This window comes from Dipodomys merriami, unplaced genomic scaffold, assembly GCF_024711535.1.
Source record: "Dipodomys merriami isolate MVZ:Mamm:240054 unplaced genomic scaffold, mDipMer1.0.p SCAF_2, whole genome shotgun sequence".
Taxonomy (NCBI): domain Eukaryota; kingdom Metazoa; phylum Chordata; class Mammalia; order Rodentia; family Heteromyidae; genus Dipodomys; species Dipodomys merriami.
The window spans coordinates 55,926,048-55,935,740 of NW_027203381.1; the positions used below are offsets into that span (position 1 = coordinate 55,926,048).

Sequence of the window (9,693 nt, forward strand, 5' to 3'; positions counted from 1 at the left end):
CTTCCAGTTTTCAGAGTGGTTTATTGGAGATAAGAGACTCAGGGACTTTAATGCCTGGGCTGGCTTTGAACCAGAATCCCCAGATGTTAGCCTCCTGAGTAGTTAGGATTACAGGCGTGAGCCATGGCGCCAAGCGGAATCCTGGCTTCTTATTGTGAACCGTCCTATACTGCTTCCTGTTCTGTCACTGGAGCCCTAAAATGGGCTGGTGATTACAGTAATACATTTACCAGACATTCCTAGTGTGTGTATTTTATATAAATGTATATATACTATATCTATCTGTCTGTCTATCTATCTGTCTATCTATCTATCTATCTATCTATCTATCTATCTATCTATCTATCTATCTATCTATCTATCTATCTATCTATATGTTAGATATATAAAACACACACATATATATGTAAAACTTTGATTAGTATTTGGCACATAGTGTTTGGTGCATGTTAATTATTATTGTTATTAATTAAGCCATTGTACATAATATTAGAAATGTCTTGTAGATGAGAAATTGAGCTGTTGATTTCAGAAATGAGATTTGGTGTTGATCACACAAGCTTGCTCTTGTCCCTGTGCTCACATTCTTAGGGAGTCTGGATCGGAAACAGCTCCATGAGCACTTTTGCTGTTCTGGGAGAGGAGACCAGAAGGAGACCATGGCAGACAGCTTGGGCAGGTGTCTGAACAGAATATAGGAGGTGAAAGGTCAGCACTGGGCTGGGAAACCCTGTGAGATGGTGCATGGTGCTGCCATGGTGGGGCCTGTGTTCTCTGTGGAAAATTACAAGGGAAGGAAAATTCTCCAGTCTGGAGAAGTTTAGCATCTCAGACAAAGGGATGGTTTTATTCTCCCTCTCTCCCCTCAAAAACACTACACAAGTCAATGAAATAAATCTCAAACCCTTTTAAAAAACTGAGCAAAAAAAATATACGCTGACAATGAAAAATAAGAAATAGGTTTCTTAAGCTCATGAAAAGTTTCTTGACTTCCTTGTAAGAGGAGAAATACAAATTACGACAGCAAGATTCCATTTTTTACCTATCAGATTGGCAAATGCAAAACAGTTAACACTAAGAAATGACATTCTGCCAATGGAGACAAGTTTTATGGAGAGAAACTTGTTAGGAGCTATGTAAATGAAAAGTGTGTTGTTTTGAGACTTTTAATGACATATTTCACGTACAAATTCCCCAAAGTGTAAGATGACCCAGAAAAAGATAAGTCATTGAGACATTGCAATAGCATTGTTTGTTATCAGCAAAGACTTCAGAAGGGTGATGGTGATTTATGCCTGTAATCCTAGTTACTCAGGAAATTGGGATCTAAGGAGCAAGATTAGAAGCCAGCCTGGTTGGGAATGTCCATGAGACCTTTATCTTCAATTAACTAGCAAAAAGCTGGAAGTGGAGGTATGGCCTTGAGCATAAAAGCTCAAGGTCCTGAGTTCAAGCTCTAATGCTAACATAAAACAAACATGAAGCATTTCTTTCTTTCTTTTTTTTATTGTGAAAATACTGTACAGAGGAGTTACAATTACATGGGCAAGATAATGAGTACATTTCTTATCAAGCATTGTAGCCTCCTCCTCTGTTTCCCCTTCCCATCCCTTCCCATCTCCATCCCCCCACCAAAGTTGTAAAGTTTGTTTTTCTACTTAAAGGTTTGTACATCTCATTGTTGCAATGGGTCCACCTGTATCCCTATTTAAATGATTTGTTTTTTCCCTTCCCCTCCACAAATTATACCAACATCAAATACAGTGAAAGCAAGGGTTATACCGTGGGGGAGGGTCTTTCTTTTTTTTTAATAAATAGAAGATTTCATTTTTAATGAAAAAATAAAGCAATAGAATAGCAGATCTAGCTGGCATTTGTGTTTCCAAAGGGAAAAATGACTATATATGTACTCACCATTTTATAAATAATAATATGTTTAAAGATGTAATGCATTATTTCAAAGTAGAAAGAAGAGTTGGACTTGAAAAAGTTAGAACGAAATGCCTTAGTTTATATCAACTGGTCTTGTTGAATTCTGAATCATACTAATACAACTTATAAAAATTATATAAATAGCTGGGTGCTGGTGGCTCATGCCTGTAATCTTTAGCTCCTCAGAAGTCAGAGATATGAGGATCATGGTTCAAAGCCAGCTGAGGCAAGAAAGTCCATGAGATTCATACTACTAATTTAACTGGAAGTTAAACTTAAGCTGGAAGTAGAGCTGTAGCTCAAGTGGTAGAGCTCTAGCCTTGATCAAAAAAGCTCAGGGACAGTGTCCAGGTTCTTAGTTCAAGCCCTAGGACAGCACTCCAATGAAATAAACAAAAACAATATATGTAACTTTTGCAGTCAGCTCTTTAATAATATAGCTATCAAATGTAATGTGAAAAAGGATACTTTGAAATACTTTGCTTAAACCCTTGTCACTCTTACAAATGTTCTATATTTGAATAAATTTGATACCCCAGGGAGGAACTGGGTTTATCCTATAGCTCCTGATATCCCTAGTAAAGTATGCTTGAAGCCTGGAGAGATATGGAGTTCAGTGTCACGAGTAAGGATTTGGGGGAGACAAAGCTGACATTGATTCTTTCCTGTATTATACACTAACCACATGAACTGAGTTTCCTAAACCCTCTAAATCTTACTTTCTTGATCTGTGAAACTGTTAACCTTTGTATCATGAAGTTGGCACTGGCCCCTGTGACTCTTCTATAGTTGTGTCTTTGGCCTCTATCTGAGTCATGGTAGAGCAGGCTAAACTCACATCTGCCCTTTGTTTCCCTGAGTCTCCCAGAAATCATTCCAGGTTAAGGCAGATCAGGTGGCATACACCTTGTAACTCGAGCTTCTGAAAAGGAATGGTTATTGAGACTCTGTCTCAGAAACAAAATAAAAACAAAGGGGCTGGAGGCATACCTCAAGTGGTAGAGAAACCCTGTGTTTAACTCCCCAGGATGTGGCCTTATTGTCTTCTGATGGCCGCTGTCTCCCTCGTGTTGGTCTCTGTTCTTTCTGGAGAGTTGGTCTCATCACAATGTCCACTTGACCTTGCCCTGCAAAACCACCTCTTGTTTTTTGATACTGGGATTTGGGGGGTCAGGCCATGGTACCTGGATCTTCTGGTGACAGTCACACTTGTGTTGGGAGAATTGGTTCCAGGTACAAAGTCCCAGGTTAGTCTCTGTCTCTTCCTTCTTAATCCCATGCCCACATACCTGTGGTGGATTCCAAATCCCCAGTCTAACTGTTCATCAGTGTTTTGCATGGTGTGATTTACAACCAAATGTGCATAAAATGTGTCTGTCCTGAAAACTGTTTACTTAAGCAACTGTCGAGACCTGTAACTAAATGACATCAAAGGCTTTGAGTTGGTTGGTTTATAGTCAGTCTGAAAAAAGAAATATGACAACAGAAGTTTGAACTTTATATGTGTTCATACACTTTAAATGGGAGAAAAAAATTCATATAGAGTTAATAGCTTAGTTGCTATGGTGAGATAGAATGCTTTTTGAAAAGTTTCTCTTTAATGTCAAAGATTAATCATTCTTTAAGGTGGGGGAAGGCAGAAAGGAGAGAAAGAAAAAAATTCCCAATAACCCAGACCCAGGTAAGCTAGATTTCCCCCAGATATTGTTGCTGCTTCTATCTCTATAGCCCAACATAACAGCTGGTGAGTGGGGAGAAACTGGAGAAAGCTTTTTTTTTTTTTGGCCTTTAATCCAGTATGCCGTTTTCCTGTGCCCGTTTTACTGTAATTCTCGGCAGCCATGGGACAAAAGCTGTTGAGTGATCCATGCAATTACCTGTTCTAATATTGCTCTCAACTGTCGGCCCTGACGGACAAAAGTGGAGGAGGTTTAGTTAAGGTCTGGGAAAACACTCTCTTAATAAAAGCCATTCCCATCTCGATGATCACTCCCTCTCTTAGACCTTTTCATCTGTGTTCTGGCAAGATAAGGCCTGCTGATGGATAGTTAAGAAGTGGTGCTGAACTTGAACATCCATGATGCTATCATTCACCCCTCAGAAACTCTCCACAGTGTGTGTGTGTGTGTGTGTGTGTGTGTGTGTGTGTGTGTGTGTATGCGTGCGTGTTTGTCTGTCTGTCTGTGTCTGTGTCCATTTATGTCTGCAATTTGCATGTGAAAGGAGAAAGATTTTGGGTCATTGGGCATGGTTTTTGCTGAAAGAATAAAAGGCTGTGTTAGAAAGTTAGATCTTTCTTGGTTTCAGCCCTCCATTTATTTTTTATTTTTATTTTTTTGTAGGTAGAAGAATGACCAGAAGGTTTCCCCCCTGGCTCCTTCCATGGACTGCTGGCTCTGGTGGTGTTACTATTCTGGGAGGATGTGTACAGTCAACATATGTTAGTTGAATGAACTATGGATGTTGTATGGTTCAGAGTCATGAAATGCGACCATTAGAAGAACAGAGTTGGAATCAGAGTGATGGGCCCCTTGGACAGCCCTGTGGCTATATTGTAGTTGACACTGAATTGAGGACAAGCACACAGGAGACAATGACGGCCTGTTTATGGGGATGGTTGGTGAATACTGAAGTAGAACTGTGGGAAGATGGCCTTTTGAAAACCCAGCACTGTGTGGGCAGGATAATGTCCCTGTGGTTTGAAAGATCTGCTGATTGTTCTGAAGGCTAACTGCTGGCTGAGGTGCGGATGGAAGCCAGTTCTGTAGGAAGACTGTGAGCAGTGCTGGCAGAGTGTCTTCACTGGCTGACTGTGTGAGGTGGGGGGGGGGGGGGAGGAAGGGGGAACAAACAGAGTTAGGCCTGGCTGGTTGTGGTTTATCCACATGCCCAGAGGGATCTGGACCATAAGGAAGGCTCTCTCTTATCAACAGTTACGTGGCTTCTCTCTATCGGCTTTCCCTGGGGCTGGCACTCTATCTGTATAATACAATATGGAATGTGATAAGAACCACACATTATTAATAGTAGCAATCTCAAGCCAAGGTTATTCTATGCAGTTTTAATAAAGAACAAAGGGCTAAGCTACTAATGAGTGAAGTTGTCTAGGATTTTAGATCTAGGACACAGCAAATTCTTCTTATTCAAATACCTATAGACTCTTTAGTTTGAAAAAAAGAAAAAGCCTTCTTTTGGAGATAAGCCTGCCTTCTCTCTCCACCCCACCCACCTAGTGTGGAGACTTGTCATACCTGACTGCTTTCTACAGGGGCCTTGGAGTATATCAGCTGGATTGGAGGGGAATAGGAGTCTGGCTCAAAAGACATGTGTTGTACTGCTCCAAGCCAGGCAGGTCACAGAAACCTAAGAGTGTAAAGGAAAAGACTCATCTCTAAGAATCTTAACATTCAATGGCAAAACTAAGGGGAAAGTGAGTGCTGGCCTAATCAGTTTGGGGTGAATTTCTCTGTGGAAGAAGCAGATGCCTTGGCTGAAACTTTGAGTATTCATAGGAGTACTTCAGCTCAGAAAATGGTACAAGAGGCCACTGATTAATTCTAGAAGGGAAGAAATGTAGACACACGAGCGTATATGCCTACTTAGAGATTCAAAAGAATAAAGAACAAAAGTTGAGCTCTGTGTGTGTTCTCTAAAGAACGTTTGAGATCTTATGGGTCCCAGAGAAAGGATATGAGGGCAAGATGGTAGCTTTTAGAAAATCAGAGTGCCCAATACAATGGAGACCTGTCTTTACTAGTGGAATTTTTACCCTTTGCTGTTGTTTCTGGCTTGTTCTCCTATGGTTTGGCAGTTTTCACTAACAGGATGAGCTTTTGTAGACCAGGAGACTCTTCTCTTTTGGCATGCTTTGTGGTGCTCAAAGACTTGTGACTTGTGCAAGAGACAAACAACAATTTAATTGGAATGCAGATGGCTTCCTTAATGAATAAGTGCCCTAAATATGAAGACAGATCCCAACCAATAGTGGCAGGATGGAGTGATAGAATAGGGGGAAGATGTGACCTGGCTCCTCACCTTTCTGTTTGTGTCGTTAGCTGATGACTCCACTGTGCCCTTCTCACACCAATCACAGAAGGGTGCACTGGACACAGCAGGGTATGGAATCATCTCACCATGCTCTTAAGCTGAGTCTCCATGTGGAAATGGAGGCAAAGAGACCTGCTTAAAGTCATATGGGTGGAGTCAGGACTTGAACATGGACTTCGTGGTTCCTTTCTGTGAATTGCCTGGCCTCCAGTGGGGAGCAAGCCCTGTTCTGGCCTCTTTCTTGGGAAAGACAACTCTCTGACCTCAGTTTGATCTAGCTTCTGGAAGTAGAAGGCAGGGAAACTTTTTTACAGAGTGATACAAAATCCTGTTCCTGTGTCCCACACTGCAACCCACAATCTCATGTATACTCCCATCTAAAAACCACACACACACACACACACACACACACACACACACACACACACACACACACACACACATACACTTTTTCCTCTGTCCCCACAGCTCCCAAATCTACCTGTATTAAAATCATTTGGAGTTTTAAACCAAATACTGGGCCCTTTTCATAAACTATAATAAACCACAGGAACATGACTTGGCCACCCCAATTTTTTTATTCAAGAATTATTCTGGGTGGCAGTGGCGCATGCCTGAAATCCTAGCTGCTCAGGAAGCTGAGACCTGAGGATCACAGTTTGAAACCAGCCAGGCAGGAAAGTTCATGAAACACTCATTTCCATTACCTACCAAAAAACCAGAAGTGGAATTGTGGCTCAGTGGGTAGAGTACTAGCCTTGAGCACCAAAGCTCAGAAACAGTGCTCAGGCTCTGAGTTTATGCCCCAGAACACACACACACACACACACACACACACACACACACACACACACACACACACACTCGCACACATGCACACGCACACACAGAGAATTATATGACATGTGTGCCCATAGTAAAAATATAGACACTTTGAGATTAGAAAGCCTCCATATGGGGCTGGGAAGGTGGCTCAGTTGTAGAGTGCTTGCCTCTCATATATGAGGCCCTGGGTTCGATTCCTCAGCACCACATAAACAGAAAAAGCCAGAAGTGGCACTGTGGCTCAAGTGGTAGAGTGCTGGCCTTGAATTTAAGAGCTCAGAGACAGCCCCCAGGCCCAGAGTTCAAGCCCCATGACCAGGAAGAAAAAAAAGCCTCCATATTCCTTCTACCTAAGTAACTTTCAGACCTTCTTCCTAAAGGCAAACACTTAACAAACCCATATACTTTCCATTCACAAAAAAAGGTGCATGTATCAGCACATGATGATTTTTGGTTTTTGGTTTTTGCCAATCCTAGGGCTTGAATTCAGGGCTTGGACGCTGTCCCTGGGCCTCTCTGTGCTCAAGGCTAGCACTCTACCACTTGAGCCATAGCACTACTTTGGGGTTTCTCTACTTATGTGGTACTGAAGAATTGAACCCAGGGCTTCATGCATGCTAGGCAAGCGCTCTACCACTAAGCCACATTCCCTGCATGATGATTTTGATGATAGAGAAACTCCTTCCTGAACCTATTGGCTCCATTAGAAAATGGGTCTTGTGGGAGGCTTAGCAGGGAGGAGGAGATGAGTGCACAAAGCAGATGGCAGAGCCAGTGATGGAGCCCCAGGCAGCCTGCTGGGGACAATGATCTTCTGGGATCATTCCCACTAAAAGTGGAACTGCCAGATGCCTTGTAATCCTACCTACTCTCAGGAGGCTAAGATCTGAGGATCTTGGTTTGAAGCCAGCCCAAGCAGGAAATGACATGAAATGCTTATTTCCAATTAACCACCTCAAACAAGCCAGAAGTGGAGCTGTGGCTCAAGTGGTAAAGTATTAGCCTTGAGCAGATAAAGCTCAGGGACAGTGCCCAGGCCCTGAGTTCCTCAAGTCTCTCCCCTCCCCTCTACACACACACACACACACACACACACACACACACACACACACACACACACACACACACACACACACACACACACGTAAGGACAGTTCCTATAACACACATTGAGGTTTTGAGAGCTCATAAAATCACCATGGCAGGAAGTAATAGAATTACATATGAGTGGAAGTCTCAAAATTGGGAGGAGGGGGAAGACTGCTGCAGGTCATTCATCCATTTATTTCAGGAGTTTGTTTATTTTTTCTTCAGTGCTTTATGAAAGTTGGAGTAATGGCAAAAACATGGCATTGGTGCTACTCTGGCTTGGGTTGTGGGGGCTGATTACACAGTAGGTGGTGGCCATCCTGAGAAACAAAGGTGAAGAGAAGGTATCTTTACATGTAAGGCAGACAATCAGAAACCCAACTGCACAGTGTCAAGCGTTTTCCTAGTGGTAGCTTAACTATGAGGTGTGTGGGAAGGGTGGAGTAGGACTAGACACTTCTGGAACTTCCGTTATGACATTACGACATGAAGCAGGACCTCATTAGCCAGTGCTATGAAAACGTCTGAATTTTTAACTACTAGATTTTAGCAGGGGAACCAAAGTAATCTGTCATACAAAACTGGGAAACATTTGAGGCCTGTGGACATCGGCAAACGCTTGTTGATGGATTTTTTGTGTGTTTGTTTTCTAGAGCCTTCCATGAGTCTCACAGGAAAGCAGGTGGCTGCTGCATCCCTCCGTGACAGTCACTTCACTGCAATTCAGTCTGGTCAGAAAGTAAAGGTTGACTTGTATTTCGTTGCTTTGAAGACTTAGTTACACAGCTACCTTCTTAACGGTGCATCCATGTCTTCCAAAGACAATGTGTATCTGGAAAGGATCATTATCAATTCAAATCACTTTATAGGAAAATTGTGCCTGAAACAGCTTTTTGCACTCTATCTCAGACTAGAATTCCAGAACTTTCTTTTTGGTGCTTGAACTCAGGGCCCGGTACTGTGTGAACTTTTTGCTCAGGCAGCTTCACTTCCAGCTTTTTTGTTTTGTTTTTGTTTTGGTGTGTGTGTGTGTGTGTGTGTGTGTGTGTGTGTGTGTGTGTGTGTGTGTGTGTGTGTGTGTGTGTGACAGAGAGAGAGAGAGAGAGAGAGAGAGAGAGAGAGAGATTGATTTAATGGTGACAAGAGCTCCACAGACTTTTCTGTCCAAGCTGGCTTTGACCCATGATCCTCAGATCTCAGACCTCTGAGTTGCTAGGATTAGAGGTATGAGCTGCTACCAGTGCCCAGATTTGCAGACCTTTATTGATAAATAGCTATTTCTACAATACAAGAGCCTATGGAAATGTTTGGCCATAAAGATTTTTTTTGTCGGTGGTGGGACTTGAACTCTGGGCTTGGGTGCTGTCTCTGAGCTCTTTAGCTCAAGGGTAGAGTTTTTACCACTTGAGCCACAGCACCACTTCTGGTTTTCTGGTGGTTGATTGGAGATAAGAATCTCACAGACTTTCCTGCCCAGGCTGGCTTTGAACCGTGATCCTCAGATCTCAGCCTCCTGAGTAGCTAGGATTACAGGTGTGAGACACCAGAGCCTGTTGGCCATAAAGATTTTTGAGATACCATTTAAAATCCATACTTTATGCCTGATATAGTTATTGGCGCTGTGATTTCACCAGAGCCCAGGAAGGAAAAAAAGTAGGTATTGGTGCTGTGATTTCACCAGAGCCCAGAAAGGAAAAAATTGCAAACTTTTTTCCATTTCACAAAAGAAGGAAATGAAGACACCAAAAAAGTACGTGACGTTGATGCTTGAATTTGGATGACTTTACATGAAGGTCAAAT

At 42.4% G+C, this 9,693-nt stretch overlaps 1 long non-coding RNA gene across 1 annotated transcript; it reads left to right on the plus strand.

Moving 5' to 3' along the window:
- Positions 1-595: 595 nt before the first annotated feature.
- LOC138831629 (uncharacterized) lies at positions 596-9,335 on the plus strand. Its single transcript, XR_011373405.1, has 3 exons — positions 596-708; positions 4,275-4,675; positions 8,547-9,335. It is a non-coding gene; the product is annotated as an uncharacterized lncRNA (long non-coding RNA).
- Positions 9,336-9,693: the final 358 nt, after the last annotated feature.